The 20555-nt window shown below is 44.0% G+C and overlaps 2 long non-coding RNA genes across 2 annotated transcripts; one reads left to right on the forward strand and one right to left on the reverse strand.

Annotated features, from left to right (window-relative positions):
- Positions 1–3297: 3297 nt before the first annotated feature.
- On the reverse strand, positions 3298–9135 carry LOC144166087 (uncharacterized). The gene is made up of 3 exons (XR_013321561.1): positions 8896–9135; positions 6305–6574; positions 3298–3399 (listed from the first exon to the last, which is right to left on the reverse strand). It is a non-coding gene; the product is annotated as an uncharacterized LOC144166087 (long non-coding RNA).
- Positions 9136–13620: 4485 nt separating this feature from the next.
- Positions 13621–20313, forward strand: LOC144166157 (uncharacterized). The gene is made up of 3 exons (XR_013321602.1): positions 13621–14084; positions 15613–15882; positions 18768–20313. It is a non-coding gene; the product is annotated as an uncharacterized LOC144166157 (long non-coding RNA).
- The last annotated feature ends 242 nt before the right edge of the window (positions 20314–20555 follow it).

The raw sequence follows: 20555 nt of genomic DNA on the forward strand, positions 1-20555 counted from the left end.
CGGCCTAAAAGTATCCTAGGGTGCTACTTAGCACCCCAATCTGTAGGAGCGTCTTCTGCAAAAGGACCCACCTAAAGGGGTACAAAACGGGTGCGTCATCCTCGGTTCACAAATGGTGCAGCAGGTGGGAGACCACATATTACACAATATGACACACGATTATGGTATGAAACATTCGTGCTTTCCAAGCTCAGTTCTGTGAGACATTCCGTTGAAGCTCAACTTCAGCTGATAATTTCCTTTAACTTGTGTCACCGATTGTTAAAACATCAATTTAAAGAGTCAGGAGCCACATCTCAGTACAGAGTTATAACTTTAGAGGTAGTTGATTATCCAAAACTTCATAAAAAACCAATTATATGTTCACTTTGCCAAACTGCAGTACACATCCTTCGAGCTTCACCGCACAGCCTAACCATGCTGTGCAGTGAAAGGAATTAGGTGTGCAACACTTCAACCACACAAAACTTCCTTGAACCTTAAAACCCTTGGATTCTCAGTATTGCATCAAGCTTCCAAACACGGTAGCTACCTGCAATGTTTAGTGCGTTATTCTTGAGCTGAGCAGGAAGGTTCAATATGAAGGAAGACCAAATGCAAAATGTATAGTTTTCTCCGTAATGCGGCTCATAATATAGTTCCCTCCGTACTGCGGCGCATAATGTACTTATAAAAGTTCGGTACCCAAGCCATTTATTTTCGTTTGCATTATTCTTTTTGCTTTACGAAAAAATATTCATATGGTACAGCACTTGCAAGGTTTGGTGATATATGGAGTTTTATAAGCATACATTTAAACTAAATCACCCCACATAGCAATAACAAGAACTGCAAACATCACAGAACAATGCATACAAGTTCCCTGGTGAAGCCCATGGTTTAAATGTAATGTCATTGTTCATAAACCATTATTTTATTATGAGGTAAGCTTGTACATGGTGCCTTGCATTATGTCTCTGCCGGTGGATGGGGGGTCATTTGTCGCTGTTGCAAATGAAAAGCCAACAGCCAGGGCCCATTAGTTTTGGCTAGTATTATGAGGTCCCTCACGGCAAGCATTCTACGTCGATAGACTTTTTTAAAGTTGACTCGAACTGAAATCAGCAAAAGATTCTCTACAAAACATTCAGTCTATCCGCAGGTTTAGGGTTTGCTAATTTCCATATTTGGGTTTCTTCTGCCTTTCTTAAAAACATTTTTCTTTTGATAAGAAGGTGCATAACCAAAAGCAAAAAGCTTTTCTGTAAACCTTTGGTAGCTATATAATTGTTACAAAATATCTTGCTCTAAATATGGCAGCTTAAACTGAGAATATTTGCATTTAAAATCATTAAAATAAGTTTAAATTGATCATAAATTTTTATCTGTTTTTACGCAAAACTGTACATGGGATATAAAGTGCACCACAAGGAGGGCTTTGGATTAGCTTTAGCAAATTTGGGACATTTAAGGTGCACTGAAATCTCTACACATGCGCTTTTTCCCTTTCTGTATTCACCAGGAAAATGGCTGCCAATTTAGACAGCGATTCTAAATAGTAGTTGACGTGCATTTTATAGTAATCTCAAACATTATAGCCACAAAATCCATTTTTACAAGTTGTAGACATTGCCCGTTACACCAGACATTGGACTACACTGTCAAGAGCTTTGACATTTACAATGACGTCTACAAAGCAAGCTTATACTGGTAGAATGTTTTATACCATAATTACTCTGTGTTCAGAGCTCACGTGTGAAGTATGGATACTGCTGCTTCAGCAAGAACCGAGGATGAGCACCCTTCCTGGTTCTGAAAAAAAGTAACAGAGGAAATGCCTTAAGCAGGATTCTGAAACAGGGTTGAAAGAAACAAGAATGAACAAGAAATTATTTCAAAACATGTAAAGCAATGCAAACAAATATTTATTTCAACTTCATTTCTACAAAAGACCACCAATGAAGACTGCTGATGGGGTATTGGCTCAAAAAAAGAGCAGAGAGCACTTATATAAATGCTGCAGGGAGCCTTCACAGCCAAGAATTGTTTGAGCACCTAAACTAATCACTGTTCAACAAACTCATAAAAAATGTTTGATTGCATAAAAAACCAGTGGTAAACACAGGAAACAGTTAAAACAGAATGACGGCACAAGTTTTTCCCGTCGTTCTCGTCTGTGTCCTGGGTTTTCCTAGGGTTTTTCATACATTCAAACATGTACCAGCTAGCCCAGTCCAACGCCTTGGTATCATAAAAATATGGATAGTCAATCCTTACAGAAAGTTGAAAAAAAAAAGAAAATACAAAGTAGGTGACAAAATTAAAACGACAGCAAATTGGTTGGCTTTTATTTTAAATGATAATACAAAAATAATGGCATGAATGAAAGTGAGCAGCACGCGAAGTACCTTGTTGCTAGCCCGACATTCCACTTTGAAGCAAAATGTCCGCTTTCAACAGTACATAGGGTAAACATGCAACGAGGCATTCATTTAGGCACACAAAATATACCATATTTGTTAAAAAAGCTAGGAATTAGTTGAAAAACCTGACCACAACAAATTGGAATTGGTGACTGATACAGTTTCAGAAATACACAGCGACATCATATAAAAATATATGGTTCCCATACAAAGATTGATCATAACAAAAATTCAGGACTACATTTATCAGACTGGCATCAATGTGCAAAGCAGCTTAATGAAGGAAGACGGTATTCACGACAAACATGTTCATATTGAGAGCTCATGTGCTTCCCTGCAAGTTGGGTGTGTAAACCCACTGACATCTTAACTAACCCGCCTGAATCATCACTTTATAGACATTGAGGAATTTTACGAATTGGTTTATTATAGCGAGCTGTCTAGTTTATTTCCCTATTTTTGTTGGCATTTTGTGTCTAATTTTAAATTTGGTGACTAGATAGCTTTTACTTTTACTATGGTCATCCACTGGTGACAATAAATATTTGACTTTTAAAAATTTCAGTTTTGTTTTATTGCTCACCAGCCGATCTGAAATATCAGAGGCGCTTAAAACGTATGTTGGCGTTTCTCGTTTCCTTCCTGCAATGTAGTACAACTAATCAATACTTTTGCCACAATTTGTTGACAAATCGTAATATTTGAAAAGTATTCAGCCGAATGAAAGTGTCATTTCAGAAGCATGCACAATCAACAAGGCCTCAATGACTCTCACGACGCGGTTCACTTGTTTCTGTCACAAATAACCCGAGTGCAGACACATTCCACCGAAGACGAAGGTAACATGCCCTATTGGGTGATGAATATTTAAAAAGCCTTACGAGTAAATTTAGGAGCGCTTGACCACAAACGTTGAGAAGCTGGAAAATTCTCCATGAGCCGCTGCAGCCAGCAGAAACGATGCAGGACACAAGTTGGTAGGCGGACCGTTGGCATCCTGCGATTGTGAAGATATTTCTGTTTAGTAGATGCTCTTCTTTTTGTACCACTGTTTATTTCACCTTTAACAAGCAGCTGAACTCCTTAACGTTCGCATAATAAAATGCTGCAATGTGGAACAGTTAGCAGGGTTACCTCAATTTTGCTTTTCTACGAATTAACACCAGGTAGGTAATCTGCACACAACTACAATCAAACTACAATTTTCGCCTACTTCACTGCTAACATGAGCGTGTGACTGCTCAAGCACAAATACAGGTTAACATGTGAGCAATCTGCTATACTTATCCCCACAGACTGAACAATCAGGCATCAGAAATCGGCAAGGAAGGAGGTGTCACCTTTAAATGGCACTTTTTTCGTTCAAAACATAAACACCTGGAAGCTTGAAGCGTGAGAGGGGGTCTTTCACCCTGACAATGTCAGAACATAGCTTGCTAGTGGGCACGTGCACGATGTGCACAATGTGTCTCTTGAAAATGTGTGCAAAAGCTTCATTGATGTGTAGTACGAGAATTGCAGCACGTTTTGACACAGGCCTTGTGGACGCTTCTGCCTACTAATGTCAATGCGGATTCCTGCTAGTCGCCCTCTTCTCTTCTTTTTTAATATAATGCTTTAGGCAGCCACAAGGACTGCATCAAAACGTGCAGCAATTACCTACGTCCCACACATCGGTGAAACTCTCGCACACATTTTCAAGAAACGCAGTGCATACACCGTGCATGTGCCTATAACAAGCTGCGTTCTGACATTGTCAGCGTGAAAGACCCCCTCTCACGCTCCTAGCTTCCGGCTATTGTTTAAGATTCCATGCGCTGAATGCAAATCAGTGTACATTGGCGAAACGTGCAATCTGCACAGAAGAGAAACGCAGCACTGGAACGAAGTGAACAAGGGCCATGCAAAAACAAGTCCACTGGCAGAGCACCATGAGAGGACGGGACACGTGGTCGACTGGAACAAGACAAAATTACTGACAACTGAGTGCAATCTATCTTCTCGATTACTGCTCGAGTCCCTCATCGTTCAGACGACGCCCAACATTATCAACATAATGGATGGCAATCTGCACCATATCTATGCAAACTCATTGCGCCGCGTAATGCCCAATATATAGCTTCGTTTTCCACGACACATGCTCACCGTGAACAAGCACCAAACCATTAAATGGCTTTCTTGACTTGGTCAGTGACCTACGTTTCATGACTGCAATAATGCTTTTACCTGCCTACACGGCATTCTGTCAAACACTGGACTACACCACATGAGCCATTGCCGTTCTTAAGCTACACCAGAGTATATAACCTTTCACTACTGCTATGAGATTGACCCATAAACGCACTTCAATATGGCCTTTATATTTAGCTCTTGGAAACATTATGTATAATTTCCCCTTTATGTAGCACCTGCTACAGCAGCTGGTACCAAAAACATGAAAAACATATACCAAAAACTTCAAAAACATATACCAAAAACAAAAAAACGGTAGTTTAACATGCCAAAGCTACACTCTGGATATGGGGAGCACTGTAGGGGAAGGCTTCGCATTAATTTTGACCACCTGGGTATTTTTGTGCGCACCGTAATCTCAAAACACGGGCGTCTTTACGTGTTGCCTTCATCTGAAAAGCGGCCACACCAAGCGGTATCCAACCGACATTCGCCTCCACAGCACACCACCCTAGCCACTGCAGTGGGTTAAACATATGATATAAAGCGAGTTTTGGAGTGAGTGCAAATGAAAATATTAATCACACGTCTTATTTTCCCAATCGATCTACATTTTGAAATTCACCATGCAATCCCCCCTCCCCTACCGGCCTACCAAAACACCTTTGTCTCAAGAGGTAATCAGGCTGTTGTTATTGAAGTAAGTATTTACAATTCGAGACTTGCCACCGTTAAAGTCATGCACTTTGTTTTAGAGATAAGCAATATTAGCCATTTGCAGCACCAGGAGTTAATTGTGTTAAGATCAGATTGAAAGCATTGACAGTAGTAGTTGAAAGAAATTGTGTGATAAATTACAACATCATCTGCAAATAGACCTACATGGGAGGATATGCAACATGGAAGATAGGACCAAGCAAGCTGCCTGGGGGGACAACAAAGTGGCACGAGCAAAAGAAGTATCTAGCTATTAGAAGTAAACTGCATTTGAGAAGAATGAAAATCTTTCGCTCAAGTGAGGACATTAGGGTGAAGTTTGAGAAGTAGTCTGTGGTGTGCAATGCGATTAAATGCTTTAGAAAAATCGAGAAAAACTACCGCAGTTTGTAAGCCTGCGTCAATGGATCAATGTAGATCGTGAACAAATCCTGAAAGTTGTGTTTCTCAAGTAACCCTTGTGAAAACCGTGGTGATACTCGAATGTGATATTGTGATTTTATAAATAATTAGTGACCCGAGAGTGGATGAAATGTTTCCCGACCTTGCATATGGTGCTTGCTACGGAAATTTAATGGTGAAGTACCATCTCTTGATTTAAAGATTGGTGCTACCTCGACTATCTTCCAACCATTGAGAATAGTGCCTGTCATGAGAGCAGCGAAAAAAGCGCTATCAGAATTCTACAGACTGCGGGATGTACTTTTCGGTATAGTATGATTAATACCAGTATGATCTGAAGTAGACCAGTTTGTATTGCAAGCTCAAAACCATATCGAAAGATCCTAAATGTTTGCTTGGCTTGATTACATACGAATACTTGCTTCAAAGCAGTTCAATTTCTCGTCTTGCCCTTTATTCAGCGGCCCGAGATTCTCTTCAATATCTCTGCTAAGCAATGACACGCTCCAAACGCACAGCATTGCTTCATGAAAATGTTTCAAATAATCAGAGGCCACAGCACTGCTAACAGGTATACGTCATGGCAGGTTCCACAACAAGCAATAACTAACCTGAAAGTACATAATTGGTGGGTGCACCGATATGGCAGCAGTGCCTGGACCGATGTGTCGAGCAAATGCGCTGACTTCTGAACGGGTGGTCCAAGCGGCCAGATGATGGATGAATGGCCATTCCTGGCGGCAAAGCGTACGGAGCACCAACGAAAGGCCAGGCAGTACTTGGGTACAGCAGGTGCAGTGTCGGTTGGCCAAGGGAGGCCCTGGCAAAGCCTTTGAAACTGGACTGGAAGGCAGCTGACCCAGGACAGCCAGCAGCAGCACCTGCAGCTGCATAATCTGTGAGTGTGCTGACACTTGTTGAAATACAAGAAGAGCACACACAAAGCACGAATGCTTACAACAAGTAGATTTTAAATGCAGAGCATTTCAGTAACTCACGATGTCACCCGCGTTGACGTCCGTAGTCCGCACCGCACCCCTCCCTACTATATAAAAAAAAGAAATACTATCCGGCGCCAGGTTTCGATCCCTCGACCCTGCGGGCGGAACGCAATGTACATGGTGCTCTAAGCACTGCGTGACAAAGCCGACACAGAATGGGACGCTATGAACGCGCCTTATATCGTTGACTCATTCAAATTACTGCTGACGAGCGCTCTCTCGTCAGCAGTTGCCACAAGTGCAACAACATTAACGTAACGCAAACTACTTGACGTCGTGCGCCCCCGGAAATGCTCTGCATTTGATCGTGCCCCTCGCGAGGGGGGTGTTTCAATGCGTCTTTCTACTGACCAGTACACTCGTCGCCATCTGTCGGATGTTGTGCTAACCCTTTGCGGCTGATGGCGCGAATTGAAATGACATTTGCATATGATCAAACTGAAAGGCTCTGCAAGAAAAACAAATACCAGGGCCAGAGTTTCTGCAGTGGATGTAGTATTTGAATGACATACTATGTCGGGCCTCTTTTTGTGTTTGCTAGGCAGGTTAGGCAGCCGGACCTGTGAGCTTGAATTCTCTATAAAAGTTGCAGAAGATCGTTCCCACGACTCAGCTATTTAGAAAACCAAGGCTCGTGAGCCGGTTGCTGGGTTTTGTGGCGCGAGGGAAAACATGGCTGTGCAAGAGGAAAAACTTATATATTCGTTTAAAGACAGTAACCTCCAAGGCACCAATAAGAACATTCCCGGAACACCCCAAGTGAAATTTAGGTCACAGTAAGAATGTATTTATTAGAGCCGCAGGTACTGTGAGTGGGGAATGCATTAAATATGCAAAGCCCACTGCTGAGCTAATTTGCATAGAACGCATGCTAGCAGCCCATCTGTATCCCTTGCTTTCAATCGGAACTGTTGTGTGATAGTTGAGGCTCCTCCATTTTATGTCTGACTTGTATCTGCACGTTCAATTCTCCAATATAAATCAAGTTGAGTTTGTGCCTAAAGCTTTCTTGTTAGTCTCTGTATGGCCTGCGGTTTTGCGAAAATGAGAACTTGCGAATTGGCTCAATTTTCTGCACTAATTTAAACAATACATATGCCTCTGATATCAAGCCCCAGACTTCCCGAGAGCTACTCTGACGGAATCGGCAGGCGCCTCGTAGGCGTTGTGAAATCTCCCCCACTACCCCGAGACTATGCTAACTCCCTGCGAGGCCACATGCGCGCATTTGACCTTCAGTTTGCACGTATGTGAATTCTATACCTCTATGAACTCTCAGACGGGCGTCGTCATATTCGTGCCGGACTCGTGAAGCTCGGCAACGTAAATTACCGTACTCGCTCGCTGGCGCGCGGCCTGAACTCTCTCACCGTTTCCTGCCCTTGCACTTTGTAAATTCTCATCTGTTTAACGCGGCCCGAACTCTCTCACCGTTTCCGGCCCTTGCATACTATTTTCTCCACCTTGCACTTTGTAAATTCTCAACTGTTTAACTACACCTCCTGCGTCCTCATCTCTTGCCTGCTTTTCTTCCAGCACAACTCCGTCCGCACCCGGTCGACGCGTACGCTGTCGGGGCGCGTTGGCGAGCGAGTACGGCAGTTTCACAACGCTGCTGCCGAGCTTCACGAGAACGGCACGCATATCACGGCCCGAAGACCGCGAGGCGTACGGTCGCCGGTCGCGAGCGCAATAGCTGCGAAGCGCACTGCACGGAATTCGTGTAGGGGGGGGGGGAGATTTGACAACACCTACGAGACGCCAGCCAAGGAATCAAGTGTACGCTTTTTCACGTGCACTTCCAGGGAACCTATTGTTTATGTTATTTCTTGGTATACCGCGGGTATTCGCGAGGGAGGACTAATCATAGCGTTGTGCCACTCACGCGAAATTGCGACTGGGATCTGCAACTGCAAAGGCACTGTTTGAGAGACACATAAACAAACGCCCCGGTGTTAACGAGCCTTGCGTGGTGTGAAATTATTAGCAGACGTGTACCACAGCGCGAGCATCGTAGCCAAGGTCTAGCTTCAGCGTAAATTGATGCTGACTTCTGCGGAAACGGTGGACTGGGCGCCAAACAAGTATACTAACTCACGTAGGCTCTCAGAGCCAACGAGATGGGGGTCTAGCGAATTACTGACCCATAGACACCAGAACTAGTTCAACCAAATACAGAATAATAAAAAATGCGTACTAACCCGAGCAAAACCGATGTTTCCAACGTACAATTCTCCTTCACTGTCGTCTTCATCTCGCGGACACACAAACACGCTTTGTTCTGATGCAATGTCATCCACTTTTGACGCGCAGTATTTTATCCGGCGATGATCGCTCTTCCGGGGTCCCCATGTTCAACACACGCGTAGGTTGGAAGGGTAGACATCACCCATAAAGCTTTTATAACTACGATTTAAGCTTGAAATAGATAAAACTGATCAAATCACTCCAGCAACCACTCGGTACAAAACGCCATGAAAAACACACAAAAAGTGAGAGATTGTCGCCAGACTTCAAATGCAGCACCTCTATGTTTGACGAAAATTGTGTTAGTACTGTAATGTTTGTAGTTATCTTTCTGCTTTCAAAATCTGAAATGTGTTTATAACTTAAATTTAAGGTTTTTACACAAAAAGTAAATACACGTAAAGTAATTAACATATATACTGATATTGTAAAGCGGTTTTGACGTTTGTGTTGGTTTTGTTTTCACGGCGGGCTTCTCAAGAGAGAAGGTGCGAAAAAACGAGCTACTTTGGGTTCAGGAAGAGGGCGGTAAATGTCGGCGTGATAGGAAGCAAGGAACAGGCGCTTACCCTGGCCGTAAAAAAAAAGAGCTAATGAAACCCTTACCTAAAAAAAACCAGGTTCGACGAGGAATCGAACCATTGACCTACAAAACAGTAAACGGACGCGTTAATACTCAGCTATCTCGGCGGGCGGTGTTTGGTACGCCTAAAACAACTCTATACTTACGTAAGTTTTCAATGAATATTGTCGCTTGTGTCTAGTTTATGCTGCATTTTTGAAATTCTGGCTGTCCTAACGCTTGTTTCTCACGCACCGGTCTTGCAGACGAGGCCGCATTGCTAGCGCTGCAAGCGATTGAGCCAAAGCTCCCTTATTTGACTCAAGAAAAGCTATCGCAGTCAACCCGACCTTTTCGGCGCAAGCCACGGTAGCCACGAAATAAATGGAATGTGCCGTTAGAATTATGGCGTTGACAACGCTTGTATGTCCGGCACCTGTCTTGCCGACAAGCAACGTCGCGCTAATACTACAAGCGATGTCACACCTGGCATGTCAGGCGCATCAAACCCGTCGTGTAAAACGACTGCTAACAGTGCGAAAACCTCTGAGTTTGTAACAAATGGGGATTATTATAAAGCGACCGAAACATGCAGTGGCGGTGACGTAATAGGCACAGCAAACAGGTAGGCAGAACGGCAGCTACGAGCGAAAATGATTTTACACGACCGCCTCCGTGGGCCTGCGCAAAAAAGGAAGATAGAACCCCTGCATACGCGCCCTCAAAGAAAGCTGTACAGCCGATTCAGTTTGTTGTGGACGAAGAGCAGCCGAGGCTGCAGCCACAAACGATTGTGCTTGCCGTGGTATGAGCCACAGAATATCTTCACATCGTTATGTTATCGTCCGTCTGATTGTTACTTATTGAAGGGAAAATTCAGAACACAAACGGTAACGTCTAGCGTCTATGCCAGACATAGACGCTCCTGTTTAGGCCCTAAAAACCACCTTCAGGGCGTCTGTCGGTTCTGTCGGATGGCGCGCTCGCGCCGCTGATTACGAACAAAGCGTCTGTTGGCGTTCACTGATCGTGTTGGCGAGCCGGTAAACGCCATCATGGTTAAACTCCCTGTTGGAAGACTACGCTGTTGGGACGATAGAGTGCCGACAGAGCTTCTTATTGGCCCCACAAACGCCATCAAGGTTAAACTCCCTGTTGGAAGACTAGGCTATGGGAACGATAGAGTGCCGACAGAACTTCGTATTGGCCCCACAGGCGTGCTGTGAGCCCAACAAGAAAGTCATGTTAGACTTTTTGCCCGGGGCATAATAATACGGGAACCAATTCTTAGGTAAATTCGATTTCGTTGAGGACACCGATGCCTCGCATAAAAGTTTTATTTATAGGACTACAAGAGGCATTTTGTAGCCTTCCCTTCCCGTGCACCCAGACATCGAAACGAACCTTGTGATACACCCGAAGAAGTACACACTAAACTTTTTAACACCCTTAAAGGTGCTAAAAGGGTGCACTCAACATTTTGCACCCTTTTTGCACCTTTTAAGGACTAAAACATTGCTCCGGCACCCAATCATGAGGGTGCCACATATTAAGGGGTGTAAATCTTAACATTTTTACACCCTTTAAGGTGCAAGGAGGGTGTACTGAACATTTTGCACCCTTTTTGAACTTTTCAAGCACCCAAATATTGCTCGGGCACCCCACCTCGAGGGTGCCGAAATTCAGGGGTGTAATCAACAGTTTCATAGGGTGCTACGACCGTTAAAGGGGTGCTAAAAAGTTTTTCTTCTCGATTGGGGTGTTACCACGGCACCTTATCGTTAGGGTGCCTAAAAGAACGGTGTGTGAATGCAAGCATGCAAAATTGCACAAAAACCGGCTGAATGTTTAAACCGCACATTGCACTATTTCACCGCCCGTTGAGAGAATAAATATGAACTCTCCACATAGACCAGGGGAAAGGCTCTAAAATTGCTGTTCGTAAATTGAACAAAACGTGCTGAATGTTTAAATTCCACTCTGCACTAATCTACTGCTTCGAGTGTATCACAAGGTTCGTTTCGATGTCTGGGTGCACGGGAAGGAAAGGCTACAAAATGCCTCTTGTAGTCCTATAAATAAAACTTTTACGCGAGGCATCGGTGTCCTCAACGAAATCGAATTTACCTAAGAATTTGTTCCCGTATTATTATGCCCCGGGCAAAAATTCCAACAAGACTTTCTTGTTGGGCTCACAGCACGCCTGTGGGGCCAATACGAAGTTCTGTCGGCACTCTATCGTTCCAATAGCCTAGTCTTCCAACAGGGAGTTTAACCTTGATGGCGTTTGTGGGGCCAATAAGAAGCTCTGTCGGCACTCTATCATCCCAACAGCGTAGTCTTCCAACAGGGAGTTTAACCGTGATGGCGTTTACCGGCTCGCCAACACGATAAGTCAACGCCAACAGACGCCTCGTTCGTAATCAGCGGCGCGAGCGCGCCATCAGACAGAACCGACAGACGCCCTGAAGGTGGTTTTTAGGGCCTAAACAGCAGCGTCTATGTCTGGCATAGACGCTAGACGTCAACGTTTGTGTTCTGAATTTTCCCTTCAGTAAGTAACAGTCAGACGGACGATAACATAACTATGTGAAGATATGCTTTGGCTCATACCACGGCAAGCGCAATGGTTTGTGGCTGCAGCCTCGGTTGCTCTTTGTCCACAACAAACTGAATCGGCTGTACAGCTTTCTTCGAGGGCGTGTATGCAGGGGTTCTATCTTCCTTTTTTGCGCAGGCCGACGGGGGCGGTCGTGTAGAATCATTTTCGCTCGTCGCTGCCGCAGGGTTGCCACCTTCCTGGTTTTGGACCGGCCCGACCGGTTTTTTAAACAGCGGGCCGGTTGCCGGTCCATATCTAAAACCAGCCGTCATCAGCCGGTTTTTTGGCTTTTGTGCCGTGATTATGCCCGTTTTGGCGTTTTATAAGCGTCAATTCAACAACTAAGACGATGAATACGTGTCGACACGACAAGCTGCGCAAAGACACGCGAGCAGAGAAAATACGCGGGCGAGCGCGCTGCCTCAGATGGAGGAGGACCTAAGGGAAGAACAAAATAACGAAATTCTACCGCCGCGGTCAGCAATTGCGGTTACTTTTCAGTGAAGCACATGCAGAGCGATTAACCAAGCTCTCAATCTCTTTCAGTACAAACGTTATGTTGATTTCTCTCTAAGAAAACACTACAATAAATGGCACTGCATGTTAAAAAACATTGCGTCTTTTTTCAACACAATCCCCCCTCCCCCCCCCCCCCCCCCCCCGGAAGCCCCGTTTTTTTTTTCGGGGAAAGGTTGTAACCCTACGCTGCTGTTCTGCCTACCTGCTTGCTGTACCTATTACGTCGCCGCCACCGCAAATCCCCATTTGTTACAAACTCAGAGGTTTTCGCACTGTTAGCAGTCGTTTTACACGATGGGTTTGATGCGCCTGACATGCCAGGAGTGACATCGCTTGTAGTATTAGAGCGACGTTGCTTGTCTGCAAGACGGTGCCGGTCAAACAAGCGTTATCAACGCCATAATTCTAACGGCACATTCCATTTATTTCGTGGCTGCCGTGGCTTGCGCAGAAAAGGTCGGGTTGACTGCGATAGCTTTTCTTGAGTCAAATAATGGAGCTTTGGCTCAATCGCTTGCAGCGCTAGCAATGCGGCCTCGTCTGCAAGACCGGTGCGTGAGAAACAAGCGTTAGGACAGCCAGAATTTAAAAAAGGCAGCATAAACTAGACCATCGTTAAAGGAGGCGATGACTAGACACAAGCGACAATATTCGTTGACAACTTACGTAAGTATAGAGTTGTTTTAGGCGCCTCGAACACCCCCCGCCGGCATAGCTGTTTGTTAACGCGTCCGTCTACTGTTTTGTAGGTCAATGGTTCAATTGCTCGTCGAACGTTTTTTTTTTTTTTTTTTTTTTTTTTTTTACGTGAGGGTTTCATTAGCTCCTTTTTTACGACCAGGGTAAGCACCTGTTCCTTGCTTTCTACCACGCCGACATTTACCGCCCTCTTCCTAAACCCAAAGTAGCTCGTTTTCTCGCACGTTCTCTCTTGAGAAGCCCGCCGTGAAAACAAAACCAAAACAAACGTCAAACCTCTTTACAATATCAGTATATATGTCAATTACTTTATGCGTATTCACTTTTTGTGTTTAAAAACCTGAAATTTAAGTTATAAACACATTTCAGACTTTGAAAGCAGAAAGATAATTACCAACATTACAGTAGTAACACAATTTTCGTCAAACATAGAGGTGCTGCTTTTGAAGTCTGGCAACTATCTCTCACTTTTGTGTGTGTTTTTTCATGGCGTTTTGTGCCGAGTGGTTGGTGGCGTGATTTAATCTGTTTTATCTATTTCAAGCTTAAATCATAGTTATAGAAGCTTTATGGGTGATGTCTACCCTTCCAACCTACGCGTGTGTTGAACATGGGAACCCTGGAAGAACGATCATCGCCGGATAAAATACTGCGCGTCAAAAGTGGATGACATTGCATCAGAACAAAGCGTGTTCGTGTGTCCGCGAGATGAAGACGACAGTGAAGGAGAATTGTACGTTGGAAACATCGTTTTTGCTCGGGTAAGTACGCATTTTTTATTATTCTGTATTTGGTTGGAACGAGTTCTGGTGTTTATGGGTGAGTAATTCGCTAGACCCCCATCTCGTTTGCTCTGAGAGCCTACGTGAGTTAGTATACTTGTTTGGCGCCCAGTCCACCGTTTCCGCAGAAGTCAGCATCAATTTACGCTGAAGCTAGACCTTGGCTACGATGCTCGCGCTATGGTACACGGCTGCTAATAATTTCACATCACGCAAGGCTCTTTAACACCGGGCGTTTGTTTATGTGTCTCTCAAACAGTGCCTTTGCGGTTGCAGATCGCAGTCGCAATTTCGCGTGAGTGGCACAATGCTGTGATTAGTCCTCCCTCGTGAATACCCGCGGTATACCAAGAAATAACATGAACAGGAGGTTCCCTGGAAGTGCATGTGAAAACGCGTACACGTGATTCCATGGCTGGCGTCTCGTAGGTGTTGTGAAATCTCTCCCCCCCCCCCCTTGAATTCCGTGCAGTGCGCTTCGCAGCTATTGCGCTCGCGAGACCGGCGACCGTACGCCTCGCGGTCTTCGGGCCGCGATATGTGTGCTGTTCTCGTGAAGCTCGACAACAGCAAAATTGCCGTACTCGCTCGCCAACGCGCCCCGACAGCGTACGCGTCGACCGGGTGCTGACGGAGTTGTGCTGGAAGAAAAGCAGGCAAGAGATGAGGGCGCACGAGGTGTAGTTAAACATGAGAATTTACAAAGTGCAAGGTGGAGAAAATAGTATGCAAGGGCCGGAAACGGTGAGAGAGTTCGGGCCGCGCGCCAGCGAGCGAGTGCGGTAATTTACGTTGCCGAGCTTCACGAGTCCGGCACGAATATGACGACGCCCGTCTGAGAGTTCATAGAGGTATAGAATTCACATACGTGCAAATTGAAGGTGAAATGCGCGCATGTGGCCTCGCAGGGAGTTAGCATAGTCTCGCGGTAGTGGGGGAGATTTCACAACGCCTACGAGGCGCCTGCCGATTCTGTCAGAGTGGCTCTCGGGAAGTCTGGAGCTTGATATCAGAGGCATATGTATTGTTTAAATTAGTGCAGAAAATTGAGCCAATTCGCAAGTTCTCATTTTCGCAAAACCGCAGGCCATACAGAGACTAACAAGAAAGCTGTAGGCACTCGCTCAACTCGATTTATATTGGAGAATTGAATGTGCAGATACAAGTCAGACATTGAAATGGAGGAGCTTCAACTATCACACACCAGTTCCGATTGAAAGCAAGGGATACAGATGAGCTGCTAGCATGCGTTCCATGCAAATTAGCTCAGTAGCTAGCTTTGCATATATCAAGCATACCCTACTCACAGTACCTGCGGGTCTAATAAATACATTCTTACTGTGACCTAAATTTCACTTGGGGTGTTCCGGGAATGTTCTTATTAGTGCCTTGGAGGTTACTGTCTTTAAACGATTAAAAATCTACTTGATGTAAGCATTCGTGCTTTGTGTGTGCTCTTCTTGTATTTCAACAAGTGTCAGCACACTCACAGATTATGCACCTGCAGGTGCTGCTGCTGGCTGTCCTGGGTCAGCTGCCTTCCAGTCCAGTTTCAAAGGCTTTGCCAGGGCCTCCCTTGGCCAACCGACACTGCACCTGCTGTACCCAAGTACTGCCTGGCCTTTCGTTGGTGCTCCGTACGCTTTGCCGCCAGGAATGGTCATTCATCCATCATCTGGCCGCTTGGACCACCCGTTCAGAAGTCAGCGCATTTGCTCGACACATCGGTCCAGGCACTGCTGCCATATCAGTGCACCCACCGATTATGTACTTTCAGGTTAGTTATTGCATGTTGTGGAACTTGCCATGATGTATACCTGTTAGCAGTGCTGTGGCCTCTGATTATTTGAAACATTTTCATGAAGCAGTGCTGTGCGTATGGAGCGTGTCATTGCTTAGCAGAGATATTGAAGAGAATCTGGGGCTGACGACTAAAGGGCAAGAAGAGAAATTGAACTGACTTTGAAGCAAGTATTCGTATGTAATCAAGCCAAGCAAACATTTAGGATCTTTCGATATGGTTTTAAACTTGCAATACAAACTGGTCTACTTCAGATCATACTGGTAATAATCATACTATACCGAAAAGTACATCCCGCAGTCTGTAGAATTCTGACAGCGCTTTTTTCGCAGTCTCTCCTGACAGGCACTAATCTCAATGGTTGGAAGATAGTCGAGGTAGCACCAGTCTTTAAATCAGGAGACGGTACTTCACCATTAAATTTCCCTAACAAGCACCATATGCAAGGTCAGGAAACATTTCATCCACTCTCAGGTCGCTAATTATTTATAAAATCACAATATCACATTCGAGTATCACCACGGTTTTCACAAGGGTTACTTGAGAAACATAACTTTCAGGATTAGTTCACGATCTACATTGATCCATTGACACAGACTTACAAACTGCGGTAGTTTTTCTCGATTTTTCTAAAGCATTCAATCGCATTGCACACCACAGACTACTTCTCAAACTTCACCCTAATGTCCTCACTTGAGCAAAAGATTTTCATTCTTCTCAAATGCAGTTTACTTCTAATAACTATATACTTCTTTTGCTCGTGCCACTTTGTTGTCCCCCCAGGCAGGTTGCTTGGTCTATCTTCCATGTTGCATATCCTCCCATGTAGGTCTATTTGCAGATGATGTTGTAATTTATCACACAATTTCTTTCAACTACTACCGTCAATGCTTTCAATCTGATCTTAACACAATTAACTCCTGGTGCTGCAAATGGCTAATGTCGCTTATCTCTAAAACAAAGTGCATGGCTTTAACGGTGGCAAGTCTCGGATTGTACTTCATTACTTACTTCATTAACAACAGCCTGATAACCTCTTGAGACAAAGGTGTTTGGTAGGCCGGTAGGGGAGGGGGGATTGCATGGTGGATTTCAAAAGGTACATCGATTGGGAAAATAAGACGTGTGATTAATATTTTCATTTGCACTCCAAAACTCGCTTTATTTCATATGTTTAACCCACTGCCGTGGCTAGGGTGGTGTGTTGTGGAGGCGAATGTCGGTTAGATACCGCTTGGTGTAGCCGCTTTTCAGATGGAGGCAACACGTAAAGACGCCCGTGTTTGGAGATTTCGGTGCGCACAAAAATACCCAGATGGTCAAAATTAATGCGAAGCCTTCCCCTACAGTGCTCCCCATATCCCAAGTGTAGCTTTGGCGTGTTAAACCACCGTTTTTTTTTCATGTTTTTGGTATAGTACCAGCTGCTGTAGCAGGTGCAAGTTAAAGGTAAAAGTATACATAATGTTTCCAAGAGCTAAATATAAAGGCCATATTGAAGTGCGTTTATGGGTCTATATCATAGCAGTAGTGAAAGGTTATATACTCTGGTGCAGGTTAAGAACGCCAATGGCTCATGTGGTGTAGTCCAGTGTTTGACGGAATGCCGTGTAGGCAGGTAAAAGCATTATTGCAGTGATGAAACGTAGGTCACTGACCAAGTCAAGAAAGCCATTTAACGGTTTGTTGCTTGTTCACGGTGAGCATGTGTCGTGGAAAACGAAGCTATATATTGGGCATTACGCGTCGCAATGAGTTTGCATAGATATGGTGCAGATTGCCATCCATTATGTTGATAATGTTGGGCGTCGTCTGAACAATGAGGGACTCAAGCAGTAATCGAGAAGATAGATTGCACTCAGTTGTCAGTAATTTTGTCTTGTTCCAGTCGACCACGTGTCCCGTCCTCTCACGGTGCTCTGCCAGTGGACTTGTTTTTGCATGGCCCTTGTTCACTTCGTTCCAGTGCTGCATTAATCTTCTGTGCAGATTGCCCGTTTCGCCAATGTACACTGATTTGCATTCAGCGCATGGAATCTAATAAACAATACCCGGAAGCTTGGAGCGTGAGAGGGGGTCTCTCACGCTGACAATGTCAGAACGCAGCTTGCTAGTGGGCACATGCACAATGTATGCACTGCGTGTCTTGAAAATGTGTGCGAGAGTTTCACCTATGTGTGGGACGTAGGTAATTGCTACACGTTTTGATGCAGTCGTTGTCCTGAATATAATGCCTAAAGCATTATATTCAGAAAGAAGTGAAGAGGGCGACTAGCAAGAATCCACATTGACATTAGCAGGCAGAAGCGTCCACAAGGCCTGTGTCAAAACGTGCTGCAATTCTCGTCCTACACATCAATCAAACTTTCGCACGCATTTTCAAGAAACACATTGTGCACATCGTGCAGGTGCCCACTAGCAAGCTATGATCTGACATTGTCAGCGTGAAAGACCCCCTCTCACGCTTCAAGCTTCCAGGTGTTGTTTATGTTTTGAACAAAAAAGTGCCATTTAAACGTGACACCTCCTTCCTTGCCGATTTCTGATGCCTGATTGTTCAGTTTGTGGGGATACGTTTAGCAGATTGCTCACATGTCTAACCTGTATTTGTGCTTGAGCAGTCAAACGCTGATGTTAGCAGTGAAGTAGGTGAAAATTGTAGTTTGATTGTAGTTGTGTGCAGATTACCTACATTGTGTTAATTCGTAGAAAAGCAAAATTGAGGTAACCCTGCTAACTGTTCCGCATTGCAGCATTTTATTATGCGAACGTTAAGGAGTTCAGCTGCTTGTTAAAGGTGAAATAAACAGTGGTACAAAAAGAAGAGCATCTACTAAACAGAAATATCTTCACAATCGCAGGATGCCAACGGTCCGCCTACCAACTTGTGTCCTGCATCGTTTCTGCTGGCTGGAGCGGTTCATGGAGCATTTTCCAGCTTCTCAAAGTTTGTGGTCAAGCGCTCCTCCAAGTGAAAGATGCCGCAGAGGGATCTTTTGTTTTAATGCCACAATTTCACGTGCTCAGCAGCAAATTTTCTCGTAAGGCTTTTTAAATATTCATCACCCAAGAGGGCATGTTACCTTCGTCTTCGGTGGAATGTGTCTGCACTCAGGTTATTTGTGACAGAAACAAGTAGACCACGTCATGAGAGTCATTGAGGCCTTGTTGATTGTGCATGCTTCTGAAATGACATTTTCATTAAGCTGAATACTTTCCACATATTACGATTTGTGAACAAATTATGGTAAAAGTCATGACTAGTTGTACTACACTGGAGGAAGGAAATGCCAACATACGTTTTAAGCGCCTCTGATATTTCAGATCGTTGGCTGGTGAGCAATAAAACAAAACTGAAATTTTTTTAAAGTAAAATCAAATGTTCGTTGTCACCAGTGCATGACCATAGTAAAAGCTAGTCACCAAATTTAGAATTAGACACGAAATGCCAAGAAAAATAGGGAAATAAACTAGACAGCTGGCTACAATAAACCAATTCGTAAAATTCCTCAATGTCTATCAAGTGATGATTCAGGCGGGTTAGTTAAGATGTCAGTGGGTTTACACACCCAACTTGCAGGGAAGCACATGAGCTCCCAATATTAACATGTTTTTAGTGAAGACCGTCTTCCTTCATTAAGCTGCTTTGCACATTGATGCCAGTCTGATAAATGTCCTGAATTTTTGTTATGATCAATCTTTGTATGGGAACCATATATTTTTATATGATGTCGCTGTGTATTTCTGAAACTGTATCTAGTCACTAATTCCAATTTGTCGTGGTCAGGTTTTTTCAACTAATTCGTAGCTTTTTTAACAATTATGGTATATTTTGTGTGCCTAAAGGAATGCCTCATTGCATGTTTAGCCTATGTAGTGTTGAAAGCGGACATTTTGCTTCAAAGTGGAATGTCGGGCTAGCAACAAGGTACTTCGCGTGCTGCTCACTTTCATTCATGCCATTATTTTTTATATTATCATTTAAAATTAAAAGCCAACCAATTTGCTGTCGTTTTAATTTTGTCACCTACTTAATACTTTCTTTTTTTTTTCAACTTTGTGTAAGGATTGACTATCCATATTTTTATGATACCAAGGCGTTGGACTGGGCTAGCTGGTATATGTTTGAATGGATGAAAAACCATAGGAAAACCCAGGACACAGAAGAGAACGACGGGACAAACTTGTGCCGTCATTCTGTTTTAACTGTTTCCTGTGTTTACCACTGGTTTTTTATGCATTCAAACATTTTTTATGAGTTTGTTGAACAGTGATTAGTTTAGGTGTGTTCAAACAATTGTTGGCTGCGAAGGCTCCCTGTAGCATTTGTATAAGTGCTCTCTGCTTTTTTTTTTGAGCCAATACCCCACCACCAGTCTTCATAAGGTGGTCTTTTGTAGAAATAAGTTGAAATAAATATTTGTTTGCATTGCTTTACATGTTTTGAAAGAATTTCTTGTACATTCTTGTTTCATTCAACCCCGTTTCAGAATCCTGCTTAAGGCATTTCCTCTGTTATTTTTTTTCAGAACCAGGAAGGGTGCTCATCCTCGGTTTTTGCTGAAGCAGCAGTATCCATACTTCACATGTGAGCTCTGAACACACAGTAATTATGGTATGAAACATTCTACCAGTATAAGCCTGCTTTG

Source organism: Haemaphysalis longicornis, unplaced genomic scaffold, assembly GCF_048455015.1.
Source record: "Haemaphysalis longicornis isolate Haplotype H1 unplaced genomic scaffold, Haemaphysalis longicornis Haplotype H1 scaffold_16, whole genome shotgun sequence".
In the NCBI taxonomy this organism is placed as follows: Eukaryota; Metazoa; Arthropoda; class Arachnida; order Ixodida; family Ixodidae; genus Haemaphysalis; species Haemaphysalis longicornis.